This window comes from Tursiops truncatus, chromosome 3 (assembly GCF_011762595.2).
Source record: "Tursiops truncatus isolate mTurTru1 chromosome 3, mTurTru1.mat.Y, whole genome shotgun sequence".
Classification (NCBI taxonomy): domain Eukaryota; kingdom Metazoa; phylum Chordata; class Mammalia; order Artiodactyla; family Delphinidae; genus Tursiops; species Tursiops truncatus.
The window spans coordinates 130,333,556-130,357,564 of record NC_047036.1 but is presented as its reverse complement, the minus strand read 5'-3'; the positions used below and the strand labels follow the sequence as shown (position 1 = coordinate 130,357,564).

The window sequence follows — 24,009 nt, the reverse complement described above, 5'->3', positions numbered from 1 at the left end:
CTGTCCCTAACATTACCAGTGAAAGCACCAATTTTTATGCTGAGCGGTTGTGCTGTCCTCATTGCAGTGTCCCCACAGTGTCATTTGGGCTTTGTTTCTGAATACATAGCCAGCCTCAAGCTTCATCTCTGAGATTCTGATTCCCTGAGATTCTGTGAGCCTCCTATGTCCTTTAATGAAATCCTTTCTTAAATAAACCAGCAAAAGTGGATTCTGTTGCTTGGAATTAAGAACCCTGACTGAGAGACGATATTTCTGGTAGTATTGCTCCTACCTTCTACCAAAAGTAGGATTCTTCAACCATCTAGACTGTCTTGAGCACTTGAGCTGGATTGTCTCACATAGCCTCAGATGTGGGTAACAGGACCGTTGTGACCCCTTTCATTGTTTGCCTTTTAAAAGCAACTTAAAATCCATGGCAGCATCCCCCCATCAAAACTGAAAGGTATGTTTTTCATATATGTTACAAAGACATAAATACAAATAAGCATAATCTCTAAATATTGGGGCTTTAAACAATGATTTTTCAGAAACTATATAATCTATCCCTTATTACAAAAATGCAGCCTATCTTTTATGAGGGGCACCAAGACCTTAGCTTATCTTGCTTGACAATAGTCATCGTAGTCTTTCAAACTCATCTGTTCTCACTGGAAGGAAAAAGTATGACATTCCAGTGACAGGTGTTTCAGGTTCCACAAAGGGTATCTTTCCAGGGGGGTCTTCCATAACTCAATCCATTTGTACATTTTTTTCTGTGAATTTAATTTTTCTGTGATATCTGATCATGCCACTCCATTCAGTAAAACTCAAGTCATTCTGTACTGACTTTGGAAAAAAGTCCAAATTCCTTAGCATTATACATAAGGCCAAATAATGCCTGTCTCTCCAGCCCTGTGTCTTGCTATGCTTTAAAACTCTACTCCTTGTCTCCAACATTCCGTTCTCAGCTATACTCCACTACTTGTGGTTCATTCATTGAATGGGGTATACTGTTCCTTGCCTCTGTAGCCTTGCTCACACTGCTTCATCTGCCAAGAGTCACCTTCTGTACTTTGCCCAAATGATAAACACTTACCCTTTGATCAATACACAACACCAGTGTCAACTACTCTAGAGTATCTGCATATTCACATATGGATTTCATTTGATAAGAACTCTTTCATTTGTAAGCTAACAAATCATTCATACTGTCTTTAATTGGGAAAACGATTTGAACACTTTACAAAAGAAGATTTACAAGTGGCCAATAAGCACATGAAAATGTATTCAATATCATTAGTCATAATAAAAATGCAAATTAAAATCACAATGAGTACCATTTGACAACCATTAGAATGGTTAAAATTATAAGAACTGACAAAAAGAAATGTTGGCTAGGATATGGAACAACTGGTACTCTCAAAAATTGCTGATGAGAGTGTAAAATGGTATAGGTACTTTGAAGAACTGTTTGCCACTTTCTTCTAAAATTAAACACATATCTACCTATGACCCAGCAATTCCATCTCTGGATACTTATCCATGAGAAATAAAAATATAAGTCTACAAAAAGACTCATACAAGTATATTCATAGCAGCCTTATCATAATAGTGTAAAATGGAAATAATCCAAATACCCATCAATAGGAAAATGATAATCACACTTATATATTCATACAATTGAATACTACTCAGCAGTATAATAGAACCAAACTCTAATATACACAACAGCATGGATGAATCTCAGAAACATTGTGCAGAGAAAAAGATGCCACACCAAAAAGTAAAGACTGCATGATTCCATTCATATGAAATTCTAAAAAAGGAAAATATAATCTATAGTGACGGAAGTCAAAAAGTGGTTGTCAGGGGAGGGGACAGGAGGAAGATTAACTGAAAAAGGGCACAAAGGATGACCTCCTGAAGTGACAGAAATGTTTTATATACTGTTTTGGATGGTGGTTGCTCAAGTTATATATTTGTGGAAACTTGTCAAAATGAATATTTAATCTGTACAATTTTTTTAATTTAATAAACAGTATTTATTAAAAGTACATAGATCATGGAAGTACCTTTAAATATGCAATCTCTGGGATGTGGGTTCACAAGACTCAACCAAGCGAAATCTCTGCAGTGAGTTCCTTCTTTTGGGGGGAGGGGTAGAGAGGTTAGAGTTCTAAAGTGACAATGATGGCAGGAGTCAAGAGTAAAGGATAAGAAAGGTTGGTCGTAAGGAGGGAGCTGAGAGAAGGGAAGCTTATGGGCTCGCTGTGCTGTACCATCAGGGCTTGGTGTCTTCAAAGATGTCAAGGAAGAGGATGAACAAGGAGTCAGGTAAGACTTGCTAATGTGGTGGGAATTAGTTCAAAGAGAACACGCACAGAAAATCAGAATGCTTGGAGTATAATCAGGAGGCTGGGAAGTTATTCTAAGGAAGAAAATGGCTGTGTTGTGTGTGCTCTTGGGAAAGGGATTCTGAGTTGGTTACTGATATTCAAACACCTGCACTAATTAGGTGTGTTCATCTGGTATGAGTGGGGTGAACTTTGATAGACATTCCAGGTGAGGGGGGGAAAGATCCAGGGTTAAAGCTACTTTGCGAAACCTAGAGTGGGAGGGAGACACTGTGAAATAACATTAAAAGCATGAGCTTTGGAAATCAAATGGATCTGAATGATAATTTATTTATTAACCAGATATTTGGTCAAATATTATTCTGGGTGTTTCCGTGAGGTGGGTTTTCAATGAGATTAACACTTAAATTGGTAGATGACTAAAGCAGATTGCCCTGTATAACATAGGTGGCCCTCAGTCAGTTGAAGGCCTGAAGAGACAAAAAGGCTGACTCTCCTCGAGTAAGAGGGAATTCTTCCTGCCTCATGGCCTTCAAACTGGAACATCGGCTTTTTCCCACCTTTTGGACCCAGAATGGAATGATAGCTTTGGCTCTCCTGGGTCTCCAGATTGCAACTCACCCTGCAGATTTTGGGACTTGCCAACCTCCAGAAGCAAATGAGCCAATTCCTTATATCCTTATAATAAATCTCTCTCTATATGTATCTATTATATATACACACACATATATCCACATCCTATTGGTTCTGTTTCTTTGGAGAACCCTAATACAACCTGGATTCAAATCATGGCTGTTTCTTAATAACTGTGTGGCCTTAAGCAAGCCCTCTAACCTCCCTGAGCCTATAAAATGGAAATACTTAAAAATCCATTTAGCACAGGATTGTAACAAGGATTAACTGAAATAATTTCACAAAGCATTGAGCACAGTTTCTGACACATAGTGATCAATAAATGGAAGTTGTCGTCGACATTATTTTTATTATTATTATAGAAGGCTCTCTTTTGAGGAAAAAATGCAGGTAAAACAGGACCTAAAGATGTTTTTTTGGTGAGGGTGGTAGGAACGTGTGTAGGAAATGTCAAAGCTTTACCTAGTCAACAGCAAAGAGTCCCTTGTTCTTTCCTTCTAGTGTTCTCTCCTATTTTCAAGAAAGCTACTTCTCTGTTTCATCTCTCTCATGTAACTCTTTGTATGGGAAAATTCAGCTGAACCACTTTCTAAAACCCTAATTAAAATCTTGTTAAAAAATCTTCCAAATATACGTCACTTTTTCTTGACTTAAACATAATGGATGTAAAAATGTAGCCCTTCTGACTTAGGATGTTGCAGTGGTACTGAGTTTTTACAGAAAATATTAGTAATCACTGTAATGCACGATGTATTTTCAAAACTAAATCTCTCATAGCAATTTACTTTGCTGTCAGCCTTTCATAAAATTAAGTGTGGCATCAATTCCAGTTTACTAAGAGTTTTGGCTAGTAACGCTTTACTGTAAAAATCCCCTCCCTTTGACAATTTTAAGGAAGAGAATAATATCTTCGTTTTATATTCTTAAATCTTTTCTCAGGATAAGCATGAAATATCATTGTGCAGAAACAGATTCCATTTCAAATGTAAACATTTCACTTAGCAACCAGTCTTAACTATCCACAGATGCAGTGGAGGTTCTGAAATTCCCATTTTTTAAAAGAGTAAAGACTGGCCAACTCCTCTGTGAAAAGAACCTGACTAATGCCAGTGTGTGGATTAGTTCTGGCCTGGAGAGCAGACAAAGTTCTATCATCTTGAATGTAAAACTACAGCACACTACTGAGATCCCAAAATAACTTAGAGTCTGGTCGTTGGTTTTATTTTCCTTGGCTCCTTCCTCATGGGTGTTAGTGGTGGAACTGGGGGAGAGGTTAAGGTGGGCCTGGAAAAGAAGGGAACTGTGTTCCCTACAGCAGCAATACAGGTCCACTGCCCAATCCTCTCAACTGTAAAAAAAAAAAACCTCTCCCTTCCCAAAATGGGCAATCTGGTTTGGAAAACTCACATTTACTCAATGAAACAAAACTACAAAAACTGTAGCTCTTACTACATGCTAGCCCTATTCTAGATGCTAGAGATACAAAGATAGATAGCCCCTAGTTCATAGCCCCAAGAGTTTAGTCTAGTGGGAGAAACATGTAAGTGAACAATCACAGCACAGTGAACAACCAAATAACAGATGTGACTCAAAGAAAGCAGGGACAACCTGGGGAAAGGGAAGACTTCACAGAAACGCTAGCAGGCTGTCTTCAGGATGCAGGTGGTCCATTCCAAGGTCAAGTATTTTTAAAGCAAGAACTCAATTTCCAGACTAAAAACCTTAATTTCTGAACGTGAAAACTTTACGTTCAGGTTCTTATAATCTATTATACACACACACAACAATAACCCACACAAAGGGAAATTAGCTCAGTTTGAGAACATGATTCATCATCATTCACACCTGCTCAATTTAAGTCCCTCCCCAAATACGCATTACACTGAGGAATATGTGGTAGCAACTCCCCAAAATTAGGACAGAGAGACTTTTGCTGCTATAGAACAATATAAAACACTACACACAGCTCTGGATGTATTCAGTTGTTGGATTGTAAACCGTTAGTCCTTTTTAAACTCTGTTAAGATGGATACCGAATAAGGAATAATGAATGCCCTAAACTCTTGCAGTTTCCGTATTTATATCTGAAAAATCTCCAATTTACCAAGACCAATGTGGTATTTCTGGGAAAAAAAATGAAAACTACACACTTGATTTATGGATTTCTGTCATTCATTCATGTCATAATCCTAAAAGCTACCTTTATTCCACAACTTTCCACCATTTCTTTCTAAGAAAAGGGTATATGAAAAGGGTTTTTTTTTTTAAGGTTATAGCCTTCAAAAACTTGAAATATAAATTCGAATGATCCAACAATTAGAAAATGTTCCCCTACTACCATCTGACATTGCCAGTTTATCATTCTATTTAATATTCTTTTGTAACATCTAACACCCTTCACCTAACAAGATCAGAAGTTCCTTCAACAGTGTTTTATAAGCTACCTACAGAGACAATCCCTGTGAAACCTGAGGATGCCACACCAACAGAAGGCCGGTCACTGTGATACGGCAGACCACTCTGCAAAGTCAAAACTGTAGTTCACTTAACCTCACAGCTTCTTTCCAGAACTCCCTCCCCGCCCGCGGCCTCCCCCCTTCCCCCCCCCCCCCCCCCCCCGCCCCAAAGAACAGGAAAGTGTCGATTTTATAAGACGTCTGGACCTGCTTTCTTCAAAACGAAATTTTCATCTGATTCCTGGAAGGTCACCTCGGTACTCCCAGGGCTCAGGATGCAGCGCCTAGGTTTTTGACCATGGGCGTTGTCTCCTCAACCGGTGACCTTCAGGCCTCTGTGGTTAGCCCGACCCCTGGATGGCCTTCACACCACGGAAGGCACCATCCCTACCACTGCCACTGATTCAGAGACACGGCGGCTCAGTGGGGGCCCGGCCGCCCCCCCAAACAACTGTTGGCGACGCCGGCCAAGCCTGGGGCCCCGCTCAGAAAGGCTAAGCGACCGCCCCACCGAGGTCACCTAGGACCGATGCCCCCATGGGCTCGGTCCACACCGCCTGCCCGAGCCCTCGCCGAGCCCCACTCCTGTTCTGACTTCAGCCAACACTGCACCCCGTCCACCAGGGAACTTTCCAGAACCCTGGCCCTCTCTGGGAAGTCCCGAGTCGCATCCAGGAGGGAACCCCAATTCGTTTATTGAACACCTACGCTGAGCTCAGGGCTGGGCTGGCACGCGGAGGAGACCCTTCGCCCTGGCCTAAGGAAGCGCCGGCGTTCCAGTGGCTCAGGCTGGGACCCGTCCTCCAGAAGAACCAAGAGAGGGGCAGCAAGGGACCGGGAGAACCGCGCCCCCAGCCCCCATGTCCCTTCTGCCCGCCTTTACCTTGCCGGACCCCACCAGGGCCGCCGGAGCTAAAATCAGAAACGAGCGCGACGCCCGCTCCTGTGCACTCGGCGCAGCGGCGCCAGGGCCGCGGCCCGGGTGAGTCATGGCTCCGCCCCCACCCGCGAGGACCTAATCTGTACAATTTTTAATGTAAAGTATACCTGAATTTAAACTGCCTTTAAAATGAATGCTCTCGGGGCTTCCCTGGTGGCGCAGTGGTTGGGAGTCCGCCTGCCGATGCAGGGTACACGGGTTCGTGCCCCGGTCTGGGAGGATCCCACGTGCCGCGGAGCGGCTGGGCCCGTGAACCATGGCCAATGAGCTTGCGCGTCCTGAGCCTGCGCGTCCGGAGCCTGTGCTCCGCAACGGGAGAGGCCACGACAGTAAGAGGCCCGCGTAAAAAAAAAAAAAAAAAAAAAAGAATCCTCTCCATATATCCGTACATGTATATACACACAACATTCCTCCTGTGATTTCTGTATGTTCCCAGACCACAGAAGTTTACACACCCTGGATTCCTGGATTAAGAACTGCTGGACAAAATGACTCCTAAGAGCTTTCCAATATCTCACATTCTCTGAATTCTCTAAAGAAAAAACAATTCTGGAATCACAAGGGAATTACAAAGTCAATGGGAAAAAATTATTCCCCCAAATTCCATTCATTCCCATTTCACCTATAACATAAACCAAGAAACACACACACACGGTCTTCCTTGGAGGTTACCTGCAAAGGTTAACTGTCTTTATCCGCACCCTGTGGAGCAGAGGCCGAAGTTAGGGAGCTCATTGTAAAGAACAACATGGATTGGAGGCTGCTGCTAGCCAGAGGAGACACAGCATGAAACAGAAGCCCTGGTTTGGAGCCTCAGTTTTATCACTAACAAGCTAAAGAACCCTAAAGGAATTTTGGAATCAATCAGGCCAACTGTCTCATTTCAAAGATCAACACCCTGAGTTCCAGAGAAAGGGATTAACTGGCTTAAGGTCAAATAGCAAGTAAGTAGCAGAGCCTGAGTTAGAACCCTGTCTTATCAAACCCAACTGTTGTGCACCCTGTTGTTTTGTTTGGCCAGTGTCTATTTTCTAGGAATTTCTTCTTTGTCCCATTATACACAGGGCTATAGTAGAGCTGCTATATTCCTTCAAAGCAACCCACACTACCAGGCCTACAGTTTATGGGTCTAGAGGGAGAGGTGAGCAGGGAGAGGGGAGAGGAAGGAGAGGAGGAGGAGGAGGAGGGAAGAGAGAAAGATTCCATTTCTTAAATTTTATTTATTTATTCGTAATTTTTTCCTGTTAGAAGTTGGTCTTTTTTTTTTTTTTTTTTTTTTCAGTACACGGGCCTCTCACTGTTGCAGCCTCTCCCGTTGCGGAGCACAGGCTCCGGACGCGCAGGCTCAGCGGCCATGGCTCACGGGCCCAGCCACTCCGCGGCATGTGGGATCTTCCCGGACCGGGGCACAAACCCGTGTCCCATGCATCGGCAGACGGACTCCCAATCACTGCGCCACCAGGGAAGCCCAGAAGTTGGTCTTTTGAAGTTAGTTTTTTGTTGTTGTTGTTTATTTTTCATTGAGGTATAGTTGATGTACAATATTATACAAGTTTCAGGTGTAGAACAGTGATTCACAATTTTTAAATGTTATATTCCCTTTTTAGTTATTATAAAATACTGGTTATACTCCTTGTGAAGTCCATCTGCTTTTAGATGCTTGTACAAGGAGCCTGAGGCAATGGCCATTACCTACAGTGGTCTGGAAAATCCCTAAGTCAGGGGTGCCCAAGGACTAGGCCTGCTAATCAGCTTACAGATTATTTCTATAGAGCTTTTGCGAGTTCAGAGAATATTCAAGAAGGTATTTAGTAGAAGAAATTAGAAACATAGGCAGGATGCACTTAGACATCAGTTTTAGTGGGTTTTTTTCGGAGGGATATGTCTCCTCAGGTAACGGAAACAAAAGCAAAAATAAACAAATTGGACTACATCAAACTAAAAAGCTTTTGCACAACCAAGGAAACCAACTAAATGAAAAGGCCATCTACTGAATGGGAGAAGATATTTCCAAATGATATATCCAATAAGGGGTTAACATTCAAAATATGCAAAGAATTCATACAATTGAACATCAAAAAAGCAAACAACCTGATTAAAAACAGAGTATATGAATAGACATTTTTCTAAGGAAGACATACAGATAGCCAACAAACACATGAAAAGATGTTCAACATCACTAAGCATCCAGGAAACACAAATCAAAACCACAATGAGGGGGCCTCCCTGGTGGCGCAGTGGTTAAGAATCCACCTGCCAATGCAGGGGACACAGGTTCAAGCCCCGGTCCGGGAAGATCCCACATGCCACGGAGCAACTAAGCCTGTGCGCCGCAACTACTGAGCCCGCGTGCCGCAATTACTGAAGCTCACACACCTAGAGCCTGTGCTCTGCAACAAAAGAAGTCACCGCAATGAGAAGCCCGCGCACTGCAACAATAAGTAGCCCCCGCTCACTGCAACTACAGAAAGCCCACACACAGCAACAAAGACCCAACACAACCAAAAATAAATAAATAAATTTATTTAAAAAAAAAAAAACCGCAATGAGATATCACCTCACATCTGTCAGAATGGCTATCATCAAAAAGACCACAAATAGCAATTGTTAGCTAGGATGTGGAGAAAAAAGAACCCTCACACACTGTTGGTGGGAATGTAACTGGCGCTGCCACTATGGAAAACAGTAAAGGGGTTCCTCAAAAAAATTAAAACAGAACTACCATATGACCCAGCAATTCCACTCCTGGGCATATATCTGAAGAAAATGAAAATACCAATTAGAAAAGATATAAGTACCCCTATGTTCATAGCAGCATTATTTAACTAGCCAAGATATGTAACCAACCCAGTGTCCATCAATAGATAAATGGATAAAGGAGATGTGATATATGTACAAAACATAAAAAGAGTTATAGATACAGAGAATAAAAAGGTGGTGGCCAGAGGGGAGGAGGGTTAGGGGAGGAAATAAATAGATGAGGGAGACTAAGAGGTACAAACTTACAGTTGCAAAATAAATAAGTCATGGATATGAAATGTACAGCATGGGGAATATAGCCGATACCTATGTAATATCTTTGTATGGTATTACATAACTAGATTTATCATGGTGAACATTTTGAAAATGTACAGAAATAGCGAATCACTATGTTGTGTAACAGGAAGCAAAAATAGTGTTGTAGCTCAATTATACTTCAAAAACAAAAAAAAACATACCAACAAACTCATGGATAGAGAGATCAGATTTGTGGTTACCAGAGGCAGGGGTCGGGGGAGGGGGAACTGGATGAAGGGAGTCAAAATGTACAAGCTTCCAGTTATAAGACAAATAAGTACTAGGGATATAACGTGCAACATGATAAATATAATTAACACTGCTGTATGTTATATATGAAAATTAAGAGAGTAAATCCTAAGAGCTCTCATCATAAGAAAAAAATTTTTCCTATTTTTTTAATTTTGTGTCTATGTGAGATGATAGATGTTCACTAAACTTATTGTGATAATCATTTCATGATATATGTAAGTCATTATGCTGTACACCTTATACATTGCTTTATGTCAATTATATCTCAATAAAACTGGAAGAAATGAAAAAAGAAAAAAAAGGTGTTTAGTCCAGAAACCATAAAAAAGTTATGAGGAAAATTAAACCTAATGGTGGCAACAAAGTGTTCGTATGTGACTAAGAAAGGAATACCTCTGAAGCTAAGATTCCTTATTTTAACTATATTGTTCATCATATAGTTATCATATTAGCAAAAATTAGGAATCATCTAAATGTTCAAAATGGGAAAAGTGTTCAATAAATTTCGATGTAGCCCTATGAAAAAATATTATATAGACATTAAGTAATCCTGCCCTAGAAGAATATTTAATGATTTGGCTATTGCTTTCCAAAAATGTTGTTTAAACAACACACAACTATATAAAACATAATAATCCCAATTCTGTAAAAACAAAAAAAGAGAGAGAGAGATACCTATTTAGATTTATATGCATAGAAAAAAGACTGGAAGGAGAAAATATACTAACAGATGTCATCTCCAGTGAGTCAGATCATGGATTTATTTCAATTGGTCCCTGGTTACCTAACAGAAATAAGGACAGAGAAAAACAACTTTCTCTATTTCCACCCAAACCATCCAATTAAATTCGACCCATCAAATGCCAGCCTTCTTAAAAAGAAAGCAGGGCTTATTTATTGGAGTTGCAGACAAATAAAGAAAAGTCGGCATCAACTTTATGTTTTTCTAAATGTTCTACTCTTGGTCCCGGGCAGGATGTTTTCAAGATCCTAAGCATGACCCTCAAGCTAATTAATCAACATAAATCACCCTTCGTGAGTCCAGTTTGCCTTGCTCCCAGGTTCCTGCCAAAGAGGCTTGTTCTGAGGAAACCAGAGTGGTCAGGGTAGCCTCAATGTACCCTCCGATCAAAGGAAGGTAACCTGTAGCATCCCAGCCCATTACCTGGGCTTTGTCCTCTCATAGTACACACCTTGCTCCTATCATCATTGGTCTCCCTCTCGCAAAACTGACTCTACAGAAGCAAGGGCATAGTTTTCATTGGTTATTTACTCATATCTAACAACCTGATTGGCACATCTACCATCCAATCAGAACAAGTACAGGCAACAGCTCTACAGGAGTGTTCTGGAGGCCTTCACTGAGTTTGGCATTAATCTTTTAGTTCTGGATCATGGGGAGGGTCAGGGACGTGGTCTTTAAGGAGGACCAGGTCAGCAGGAGTCCTGCAGAGGGATCAGGTGGGTCTCAGAGCAGCATGTATTACCAACCATAGGGATGTAACTCAACATTTTTAACAATCACTAGGGTCACATCAGTGTACAGTACCACCCAGAGACTGACAGGAAGGGTCCTACTCTGGCCCCCACATTTTAGAAGACCTCACATGTCAGAAAAAAATATATTCCTTGAAGAACACATGGGCACCTTTGTCCGTCAGTGTTCAACACTATAGCAAGCATGGCCCATTCCCTAAATACCTGCTTTTCAGACCAATGCCATTCAGGCTCCAGAGAAGCAGTTCTGCTCACCTCTTGCCCCATATCCTTGAAGAGATGGCTGAGTCCAAATGCCACGAAGGTTTGTGGATCGTGGCTCTGCTGACATCAAAGACAGGAAGGCAGAGTGCAGGAGGGTTTGTGTGGTGGGAGTGCTTACGTTAGAGAAAAGTCTAATTAATTTGTCAAATCCTTCCACAGAGATAGCATAAATGTGATAGATTCTTGAATAATGAAGTGTAATTTCCCAGTAGTGCTGAGGGTCCATTTTCTTTTTGCTTGTGTTCTAATATGCTATTCACAAATTAGCATGGTATTCATAATTGCACATGGTGACTAACGAATATTTGCCATATTAAACAATTCATCTGTATGTACTATCATGAAAAGACGGCCAAAATGTCTTAAGTAAAACAATAAGATGCAGAATAGTATGTACATTATGTTCCCTTTTTTTTTTTTTTAAGTTCATATACACAGAGATACACAATTTGTTTTGTTTTTTTTCTTGCGGTACGCGGGCCTCTCACTGTTGTGGCCTCTCCCGTTGCGGAGCACCCGCTCCGGACGCGCAGGCTCAGCGGCCATGGCTCACGGGCCCAGCCGCTCCGCGGCATGTGGGATCTTCCCGGACCAGGGCACGAACCCGCGTCCCCTGCATCGGCAGGCGGACTCTCAACCACTGCGCCACCAGGGAGGCCCCCACAATTCGAACAAAGTAAATTTCTGGACTTTCTGTCTGGAATTTTCTCTTTCTGGGGGTCCATGAGAGGGCATCTTACTGTATTTCATGCTCTTCTAAAATGTTTGAATGTTTTTTACTGTTCATAGATTACTTTTTCAATTTCAAGAAGTAGTATTTAATAAAAAAGAAATTCCTTATACACTGAGTAAATTAATTTTCTTGTTTATCTATTTTCTGATTTTTCTACATTGAACCTGTATTATTTAGTAACATCTAAACAATTCACTTCTAGTAAATTCATAAAAGCTATAAAAGTTATAGTCACTAGTCACTTTCCCTCATTAGCCCAATGTGCTTCCACAGGATTTTCTGTCTCTGTAGCTCAGAATGTGGGTTTCCGGTTATGCTGCGAAAGGAAGCCATGGTGCAGGGTGTGTGTATGACAGAGAGACACAGATACAGAGACAGAGGCTGACAAAAACAGAGACACAGACAGAGAGACAGACAGAGAACAATCACAACAGCTGACACAATCTCCCCAGAGTAAACCCAGGAAAGCAGCAAAGATAACACCTTGAGAAAAATGTTTCCACCTGCGGGTGTCCAGAGACTCTTCCCAGCATCACTCCTCTGGAAATCACAACTCCAACACTGCTTGGGGAGCCTGGCTAAGAGAAGCTGAGGCAGAGAGAGAACACAGTCCCAGCAGTTGATGGTAGGTTCTTATCAGCCCTTCAGACTGCAGAGGCCACTCACACCCGCCAGCTTGCTAAAACCTCCCCTGTGCCTAAGCTTCCCAGTCATCCCAGCACACACTGCCGGCCCCCTAGCTTTGCACACAAGCTGTCCAAAACTCTGAAACCAAAGCAAGAAGTCTCCACAGTCCTGAGTTTCAGACCTCCAGCTCCAAACTCTTCTCTTTAAAAAATGCCTATTAGCTCCATTTCATCTCATCTCATTCTAAAATCCACTAATTCATTGGGGGAAAGAGAAGCCTTTTGATCTCTGATTGCCTGGCCATTCATAATAGATAACCTGTCTTGGGGGAAAAAAAAGTCACCATTAGCTGTTCCATTTGATATGCCCCAGAGCTTCAGTTATGGAACCCTACTAGTGGAACAGAACTTTATTCTAATGAGGCGAATCAATAACGGATGAGGGGGCAGGGAAGAGCAAGAGAGAGACAGAAAGAAACAGAGAGATTGAGACAGAGACCAAGAGTCCAACCAACAGACATAGAGGGAGGAGTTAGAAACAGAGAGAGGATGAATGGATCAAACCTCCAACAGCCAAACCATCACCTAGGAAGGTTTTTAGCACAATCCTGGTTGTTTTCCAAACTCAAACTCGGTAAAAACTGCCCCGGGACTTCTTACTTCCTTCATCACAGATAAAAATGGGAAGCAGGGCTTCCTTTTCCTGACAGTTCCACAACTGCCTAGACCCTCTCAGCAATGACCTTCCAGTGTGCAGAGCCATTATCTTAAGGGCCTTGGCAGCCGGCAGCCTTGAGAGTGAGCAGTAATGGGGAGTCCGTGCACACTTCAGGATGCTTACGTCATGAAAGTTTAAGTGTAAAGCAGATAAGGTTGGCGGGAAGGAAGCGTGGGGAGGTGGTTCACAGGGAGTGGGGGAGAAACCTGGGAACAAGTTCAAAGGAAACACACTTTACTACCAAGGACTTTGAAGTAATCAGCTCTCCTTTAAAGAAAGCTCTGTTACTAGGTCATTTATATGTGTCTTGGGTACAATTTCACTAGTCAAGAAATATGTGTACAGGGTTCAATCACATCAGTTCTGGTGACAGGGGAATGCTTAAGATATCTGAGCAGAAGGTACTCTTCTGGAATATTCTGTTCCAATGCAAAACACTAAATACACACACACACATCAAGTGACCTGACCCCAGGATATTTTCAGAGGCATCCAAAAGCCCCAACAGAGTGATTGCCCATACCAAATCTTATGTACAGAGGCTCAGTAGCAAAGAAAGTTGGAATTCAACCCGCACAAAAGACGGCTTGCAGAACAGGGTTACGGCGTCTGCTTAATTCCTATCAATTTGCTTTGAAAAGCCTGACAGAGACATTTTTGAGCCCTAAACAGGGTAACTGCAGCTCTCCTCAGAAAATTTGATCAGCAAGCTATCTGCATTCAAAGTCCAAATCTCTTAATCGTGGGTACCATGTTTTCAAATAATGATACCACCTGGAAATTGTACAGCACTTTATGTTTTTAAAGTGCCTTCACCCACCTGGTGTCCCAGTGCTAGCAGCCAGGCAGGGCAGGACACGGAGAAGGAAGCCACTCAAGGCCATGTTGTGCCTAAGGTCACACACGTGAGAAGTGATGTCCCAACTCTACATGTGGTTGAGTCAGGGACAACTGACTCCACGGATCTTTCTGCGATGCCCGGAAACCCTTGTACATTGACAGAACCTCACATTTTAAACGTCATTACTCTGCTGGCTCGCATGGGCATTCACATTCACTACCTCTGCTCCTCCTTCCTTCTGCCTGGAACGGTCTTCCCCCGGGGAAGAGCCACCCGTTATTCACATCTTGGCTCAAATGTCATCTCCCCAGAGGTCTTCCCTACCTACCCTTTCTAGGAGGTAAGTCTTCACTCTGACATCCCTTGCTTTATTGCCTACATAGAATTTAGCACTTTCTGAAATTATTTTCTAAACTGGTGATCATGTTAATCACCTGTTCCCCCAGCAGAACCATGAGGACAGGAACCCTGCCTAGCTTGTGCATCACTATATCCCACATGCCTAGAACAGTGCCTAGTATACAGTAGGTGCCCCCAAATAGTTTCTGAATGACTAATCTATTTCATTAATACTCATAACCAACCTTGTAAAACAAACACAAAAGCATTATTATTCCCATTTTACAGATGAGGAAACTGAGGCCCAGAATGATTGACTTGTTCAAGATCTCAGCTAGATGGTGACAAAGTTGAGAAAAGAGCCTGGGTCTTTGACATCCAGTCCACGGCTACCTGCACTATATAGCTTTTTTATACCAAAAGTTTGAGAAGTGAGAAATTCTTATTAATCAAGAATTACTTTACATACCATTCATTTATTCAACAAAAGATTCTGAGCAGTTACTAAATCCAAGAAATATATTAAACACTATGGGAGATAAAAGGATATAGGCAAGATATATTTCCTGCCTTCAAGGAACTTACCATCTTTTAGGGGAGTTAAAATAAGCACACAAATATCAATAAAATAAAATTGAAAGTTGTAAGTGCTGTTATAGACTGAATTGTGTCCACCCCAAAATCCAAATGTTGAAGTCTGAACCCCCAGCACCTCAGAATGTAACCTTACTTGGAGAAGGGCATTTTAAAGAGGTAAAGGTTCAATGAGTTCACACGGGTGGCCCCTAAACCACATAACAATATCTGGAGATGGGCTTCAAAGAATGATTAAGTTAAAATGAGGCCATTTCATATATATACAATGGAATATTACTCAGCCATAAAAAGAAATGAAATTGAGTTATGTGTAGTGAGGTGGATGGACCTAGAGTCTGTCATACAGAGTTAAGTAAGTCAGAAAGAGAAAAACAAATACCATATGCTAACGCATATATATGGGATTTTAAAAAGCGGTACTGATGAACCTAGTGGCAGGGCAGGAATAAAGACACAGACGTAGAAGAGAACAGACTTGAGGGCAAGGGAGGTAAGGGGAAGCTGGGACAAAGTGAGAGAGTAGCACTGACATATACACACTACCAAATGTAAAATAGATAACTAGTGGGAAGCTGCTGCATGGTACAGGGAGATCAGCTCAGTGCTTTGTGACCACCTAGAGGGGTGGGATAGGGAGAGTGGGAGAGAGGCTTAAGAGGGAGGGGATATGGGGATATATATATATATATATATAGCTGATTCACTTTGTTGTAAAGCAGAAACTAACACAATATTGTAAAGCATTTATACTCCAATAAAGATGTGAAAAAAAAATGAGGCCATTAGGGTAGAGCTCTAATCCAATAGGACTACTGTCCTTATAAGAAAAGGAAGAGACACCAGGGAAGCTAAGGAGAGAGGCCTCAGGAGAAACCAAACCTGCCTACACCTTGATCTTGGACTTTTAGCCTCCAGAACTGTGAGAAAATTAATTTCTGTGTTTAAGCTACTTAATTTGTGTCTCTCTCTCCTCTTCTTATAAGGACATCAGTCACACTGGATTACTAGCCCACCCTGTTCCCGTATAACCTCATTATAACTTAACTAATTATATCTACAACAAAGCTATTTCCAAATAACATCACATTCTGGAGGTCAGGAATTCAACGTATCTTTTGGGGGGAGGGGGGCATTTACAATTCAACCCATGACATGAATGGAGCTATATTCTATAGGACATAGGAAACATAAGATCAGGATCCATGGGAGAAAAGATTTACCTCCCATAAGTGCGATTCGTGCTAACACAGAGGGGTGTGTCAGAGTTCAGTGCAGGAAACCGAAGTCACTCTACATGTCAAGCAGAAGGAGATTTAATACAGGGAATTAATTACTCAAAAAGAAGAAAAAAAGAGCACTGGAAGGCTAGAAAGGGTAGAAGTCAGGGGGTCTCCAAGGGACTGGGGAGATACAAGGAGGAATACAGAGGTGAATAATATAAGGTCTGTATTTGAGAGGACCATATGAACACCAGTCAGTTCTTTAAGTCCAGCCAATCCACCAAGTCTTTGTCATAACAATTGGCTGGTTCAATCTTACTCAAAAAGACTCTTTCTAAAACTTTTTCTGGAATTAATGGAAAAGATAAACCCCACAAGGCTTGGGGCTTCCCTGATTGCGCAGCGGTTGAGAATCCGCCTGACAATGCAGGGGACAAGTGTTCGATCCCTGGTCCGGGAAGATCCCACATGCCACGGAGCAACTAAGCCCGTGTGCCACAACTACTGAGCCTGCGCTATAGAGCCCATGAGCCACAACTACTGAGCCTGTGTGCCACAGCTACTGAAGCCCGCGCGCCTAGAGCCCGTGCTCCACAATAAGAGAAGCCACTGCAATGAGAAGCCCGCACACTGCAACAAAGAGTAGCCCCCGCTCACTGCAACTAGAGAAAGCCCACGTGCAGCAGCGAAGACCCAATGCAGCCAAAAATAAATATTTTTTTATAATTAAAAAAAATAAACCCCACAAGGCTTGATGTAAAGATTATGTTAACCCAGAGTGGTCAGGGCCCCACCAGCCCACCAGTGGAAAGAGACTGGCAGAAAGCAGAGCCTGAAGAGGGAGAGATAGAAGAAATGCTGATGGCTTTCTCTGAGCCCCTGGATCCACCCACGCCTGATGCTGGTTTTCCTCAACAGAAAAAAAAAAAAAAGAAGAAGAACGGAGCAGGCCGGAGCCGCTGCCATCGCCATGACCCGTGGTAACCAGCAGGAGCTCACTTGCCAGAAGAATATGAAAAAGCAGAGCGACTTGGTTAAGGGAAAGCGCCGAGCTGACGGGCTTTCTGCTGCCGCCCGCAAGCAGAGGGACTCAGAGATCATGTAGCAGAAACAGAAAAAGGCAAACGAGAAGAAGGAGGAATCCAAGTAGCTTTGTGGCTTCATGTCCAACCCTCTTGCCCTTCGCCTGTGTGCCTGGAGCCAGTCCCACCACGCTCGCGTTTTCTCCCGTAGTGCTCACAGGTCCCAGCACCGATGGCATTTCCTTTGCCCTGAGTCTGCAGCGAGTCCCTTTTGTGCTTCCTTCCCCTCAGGTAGCCTCTCTCCCCCTGGGCCACTCCTGGGGGTGAGGGGGTTACCCCTTCCCAGTGTTTTTTATTCCTGTGGGGCTCACCCCAAAGTATTAAAAGTAGCTTTGTAATTCAAAAAAAAAAAAAAAGGAACCTTTTTTTTTTTTTTTTGGTGAAAAAAAGAACCATCCAAAATTCATTCTCCAACAGACAGCATCAGCAGGTAAAAACTACAGCGGTTTCTCTGTAGATCATACATTCACAAGGTATTATTACCTTAACAAGTGAGAAAGCTTCTGGTATATTTTCTGTAATAATATCCACTTCACAGTGTAAACAGGTACTATTATTGTGTTCACTTACAATTCCAGAAGGAAAGGCACAACTTGGCAAAACAAATTTTTTTGGATCCTAAAGTCAGGTGCAATTACCGAGAGATAGACTGGAGAACAGTCGCAATCCACTTTTCCACATAGAAGGGCAAAGACTTCACCCAGAAATGTGGGTCTTTCTTTCTCCTTCCTTGTTAAATCCTCAAAAGTAACGCTTCATCATCTGCTTAATATCACATAGACAAAAGAGGGATTAAGAAAAAAAGAATCACAACAACATCTTGAACTTCCAGTTGCTCCCATCAATACATCAACTCTTAGGTTTACAACTGGGCCTAGGAACACTTCAGTGGTCATCAAATAAGAAAATAGAGACTATAGCTACAAAAATAACACATGAATGAGGTAGATAATTAAAGCTTTCACATCCACTACTTGCCTGTTCCAACTTGGTAGCCTTCATGCAATACTCAGAAGAAAAAATATATATATTCATAATTACTTGGCATAAGTCACAATCAAGGAACTTCTGGTACAAATTAGTATAAGAAGTTATTAGTTACTAGACTTAACTGAACTAGGGGTTAAGTCTGGAGAAGTGAAAAAGAAACATCATTCCAGGTAGGAATGCTTGGCATATAGTTAAGTGCTCAATTATGATTTTTTAATGAATTGTAAAGGAAATGGAATGATAGAAGACCATATATGTTTGGGGAGAACCAAGAGACCAATTTGACTACAGGGATCTCACTGAGACTCTGTACACTTTATTTTTATTTTTTCTAATTTTATTGAAGCATAGTTGATTTACAATGTTAATTTCTGCTGTACAGCAAAGTGCCTCAGTTATACATATATATATTCTTTTTCATATTCTTTTCCATTATGGTTTATCATAGGATATGAATATAGTTCCCCATGCTACACAGTAGGACCTTGTTGTTTATCCATTCTATACATAATAGCTTACACCTGCTAACCCCAAACTCCCAATCCATCCCTCCCTCAGACTCCCTCCCCTCTGGCAACCACACCTCTGTCTGTTCTCTATACCTGAGTCCATTTTGTAGTTATGTTCATCTGTACACTTAAAATGTGGAAATTGTATGTTATGTGAATTGTATCTTAATAAAGCTGTTTAAAAAACTGTCAAAAAAACCCCAGTTATTCAGGTTATTACATTCTCTCTGTTCATTAATCCAATATAATTGGATAACTTAAAACCAACAGTCCAACTAATAAAGAAAATAAAATCAATAAGATGTGACAAGTACACGACAGCAGGAAAAGGAAAGACAAAGCTACCTCCAAACTCAAGTTATTGGGAGGAAGTAGGGATGAGAATGGACAAAGGGAAGTCTATAGGAAGAGTAAGTTTGGGAGGGAAAGTAATGAGGTTGGTTTTGGATTTCGTGAGCTTAAGATTCTAGGATGACATGAATGGAGCTATATTCTATAGGACATAGGAAACATAAGATCAGGATCCATGGGAGAAAAGATTTACCTCCCATAAGTGCGATTCATGCTAACACAGAGGGGTGTGTCAGAGTTCAGTGCAGGGAACCAAAGTCACTCTACGTGTCAAGCAGAAGGAGATTTAATACAGGGAATTAATTACTCAAAAAGAAGAAAAAAAGAGCACTGGAAGGCTAGAAAGGGTAGAAGTCAGGGGGTCTCCAAGAGACTGGGGAGATCAATGACATGCTACCGTAGCTGCAATCCCACCTGCTGCCACCCCTGCGCCTAAAGCCCCTGGAGGCTGGTGAGTAGGCGTTGGGATGCTGAGTGAGTCACCACGGCGGCCTCTTAACACATTTCCACCACCTTGACTCTCAATGGCCATGGCTGCAGAGAGATCTCATGCAAGGGCAATGAATTGGGGGAACTTATCTTGCATCTGGAATCCTAGCTGCAAGAAAGATGAGTTACCTTTCCAATCTCTCCAGGTAGAAGGAAGAGGAAATGGCAATCGAGAATGCCAAGGCATGGCTTCTACTACAAGGGATATATGAATACGATGACAGACTAGGTAAAAGAGCAACTAATTGTCAGTGTGATCACTGTACAGCTTTCAACAAGTGCTTTCACACACTGAGTCTGTTTCTCCATCTCTAAAATGAGGCAACTGAACTAAGCAATTTGTAAGGTCCTCTTCAGCCCAGCTCTTTTAGATGTCTGTGAAAGCCACGCAAGTCCTGACCTAGAGTTGAACAATTTTCTTCCTGGGAGTATTAACTTCCCAGCCAACAGACCAGCCCCACACATTTGAACATAATCATTAAACACCTGGCAAGAAGTGCCACCCCACATTCAGTTTAGTAACTCACATTCCAGTCCAATTACTGTGTGCTTCATAAGCAAGTACTTATTAGAATACAGTTGTTTCTCTGAGCAAGCAGTATTTTTAGAAGGGAAATTACAATGATTATCTTCCAGATATAGGCATGAATAATATAATTATTCCTCCTCTCTCTCTCACTGTTAACGTTTCCCTTCCAGGCTGTCTTAGATGGGAGGCTTCTAGCCAGTGGCTCAATGCAGTCACCTTTCCCACTCTGGACCCTTTTGCCCCTTCAATTTAGGATCCTCCCTATCTCTTTATCAAAACACATCTGTCCTGGGTCCTAGAGGAGCTTAGGGATTTGACAAGGGTCCTACTTATTACCTCTTCTTCTCTGACTTATGACTGCATGTGAAGTTGGAGGGAATTTGGGGGGAGAGACAAGCAGCACACTGACAATGAGGCAACTGTATGGTTTGGAGCATCTGTGACCTCTTTCTGGGTCTCTGAATCCCCACCTCTACATTAAGAGGATTGGATTAGACCAGGAATTCTTAACCTGGGATACATGGGCAAGCTTTGGGGGATTTAAGGATAAGCCTAAATTATATGAAGTAGGTCATGTGTGTAAGGAACATTCGTGTCCCCAGTTTCTATTTGGGGGAATAATGTGGTCATATCAGCACCACAGCAGAGCAAGTGATCTAGCTAAAGCAATCAGTGCTCTCTATTTCCTGGCAAGGGTACTGGTTTGGAGACGAGCATGTGCCTAAAACTTCCAACCAGATCCAATCTTGTGACTTTTATTGGGAATGCTAAAACAGAGACATTCTTTCCTGCTAGACATATACTATTAAGAATGAATTGCCAGGAGCTTCTACCAGCCATCTTGGAACCCACAGGGGAGCCAGCCTTGGGATAAAGCTGACACAGTAGGAGGCAGAGCAGAGAGACAGAAGAAATGAGTCTTGGCGAAATTGTTGAAGTGTTGGATCAAGGTTCACCTGATAACCCTAAAGTTTCTAATTACATAAACCAGTAAATTTCCTCCACTGTTTAAGCTGCTCTGAATAGGGCTTCTTCTGTAACTTGAAATTAAAAGCAACTTAAATGATAGGATTATGTTTATCTGTGAAATGCTCTAAGGAGAGAAGCCACAGTTTTCAGGAGATCTTCAAAGGAATCTGTGACCCTCCAAAATATTTTAAATCCTTAAACTAGGAAAATCTTTAAGGTCTCTTTGCAGCATTAGCGTTCTGAAATCTTATGACTCTATGAAATTCTAAATTGTTGGTTTGACTGATAATGTGTAACTCACCCATTCTAAAAATAGCTTTTTTAGAAACAAAGTTGATTTTTTCCATTACAAATAAAAGATGCTTATTACAGAAACTTGTAAACTATAGGAAAAAAAACTAAACAGAAAGACAACCACTGTTAATATTTCTGAAGTTTCCACGCAATATTTTTATTTTTCTATGCATAATCTTAGGGAGATTTTCATACAGCTGACTTTACACTATATGTGCAATTTTGTATCACACTTTTTTCACTTGACATTATCATATTGTTCCCACATCATTATAAACCTTTTGTAAACAGCCTTTTTTAACGACTTCTTAACATTCTGTTGAATGAATATTCTATAATTTACTTTATCGTTCCCCAAATGTTTGGCAAAATGAGGTTGTGCCCAGGTTTTGTTTTTGCTTGTTTATTTTCTTGGGTTTTTTGTTCTGTTTTGTTTTTGCTATTCTATTTCCTTTTATAACAGAAGCCTCCTTGCTGAACGTAAAGGAAGGAGGCACTGGTCCTGGAGTGCCTATCACGATGTCAGACCTCGTGGGGAAAGAGGTGGAGTGCCATCTGGACACGGGGCAGCCTCTGCCTGGCCATGGAGACAACTCCTGGGTCCTACATCAATCCAATGTTAAGCCACCTCTGTCCCTCTCATACTTCTTCCATTTGGATGGGGCGCCACAGGCAGCATTCCTGGCCTCTCTCCACCTTGAGATGGAGTGTCTGCCCTGATCGGTGAGCTTGGGAAGGAGCCCCTTTCACGGAGGACCAGCACAGCCCTCTGTTCCCTCCTCCTTGTTTTTAGCAGGTCAGGCCCCAGTTTGGGCAGCTCTGCAGTGATCCAGCTTTGTCTGTAACAGGGTGAGCAGTCTCATTCTGTTGTCCAGCAATAAAAATTCCCTTTAATCTCCAAAATCTGTCTGATTGGGATAAAGGTGATATTTTGGTCACCTATCTCCTTAGGTTTTGTCTAATTTTTCCATTGGTTCAAGCAAAGAAGAAGGATGCTATTTATCCAACCCCTTCAAAACTACAACTAAGACAACAATCTCCTCCACTGTTGCTGAATTTCTTCTGTCCTCATCCCACAAGCAGGCTGTTGGGATTTGGGATTCTGTTTAGAGGACTTAGCTGAAGGTAAAACTTCTTGCTACCTGTGGATCTCGGCAATCAGTACTATGCTCAGACAGATACCACAGATAATAGAATTTACTATTATTTACAACAGCCACTCCTGTTTCTTGAGTGGTAATCATGCACCCTGCATTGAGTTAGATGCTTTACACACTTAGTTCAGGCTAACAAAAACCCTATGAGGCAGGCAGTCACCTCCATTTTACAAGTGAGGAAGCCACAGCTCAGAGAGGTCCCGTAACATCCAGACTCACACCGGCAGCAGTGGCCAGGCTAGGATCCACACTTAGATTAAAGCCCATGCTGAAAGCCCATGCTCTTAACCTCTTGGCAGCCCAGTGGGTTCCTCTGAGGAGGGGTCAGGACAGGGGGAGGCAAAGGAGGAAGGACCCCCATACTCCCTCAACACTCAGGCCAGGGAACTGCACCAGGCTCAGAGCCCCAGCAGAGCCGTTATCTTTCCCGAGGCCACCTCCACAGGGTCAGTGTGGTTTAAAGGGAACTGCGGCGGGGGTGGGGGGGGGTTGCTATTTATTTTGGGCTTCTGTTTTTTGCGGTAAAATTCATATAACATAAAACTCACCGTTTTAAGTTGTACAATTCAGTGGCATTTAGTACATCCACAATGTGTGCAATCACCACCTCTATCTAGTTCCAGAACATTTTTATCACCCCGGAAGCATACCTTATTACACAGTCATTCCCCATCCCCTCCTCCCTCAGCCTCTGGCAAGCACTCACCTGCTTTCTGTCTCTATGGGTTTACCTTTTCTGAACATTTCATAAGAATGCAATTACCTGTAGATTTCTCATGGGTGATAATAGCTCACAACTCACTCATTCTGTAGCTAGGGAAGCAGTCCTCAAAGCACAGGGTAGAAAGAATTCTCCTCTCGCTGCCTACCCTGACTTCCTACTTTGCCACTGAGCTGAGCACCCACCCCCTCTCCCTACCTCCCTTATACCTTCACTCTAAAAAACAAAAACTTTCCCAACCAATGAGCCGATGACTAGGAAATCTAATGACTCAACCCTTCTTCTCTTGGCTCAAGAAGGTCAAGGCCAAAATGACAGAGTTTTAATCACAGTTTCAATTTCATTACTTGTGATTGGTCCGTTCATATTTTCTATTTCTTCCTGGTTCAGTCTTGGAAGGTTATACCTT

The 24,009-nt window shown here is 42.1% G+C and overlaps 1 pseudogene; it reads left to right on the top strand.

Annotated features, from left to right (window-relative positions):
* Nucleotides 1–17,479: 17,479 nt before the first annotated feature.
* LOC117311930 (small EDRK-rich factor 2-like) lies at nucleotides 17,480–17,659 on the top strand (annotated as a pseudogene).
* Nucleotides 17,660–24,009: the final 6,350 nt, after the last annotated feature.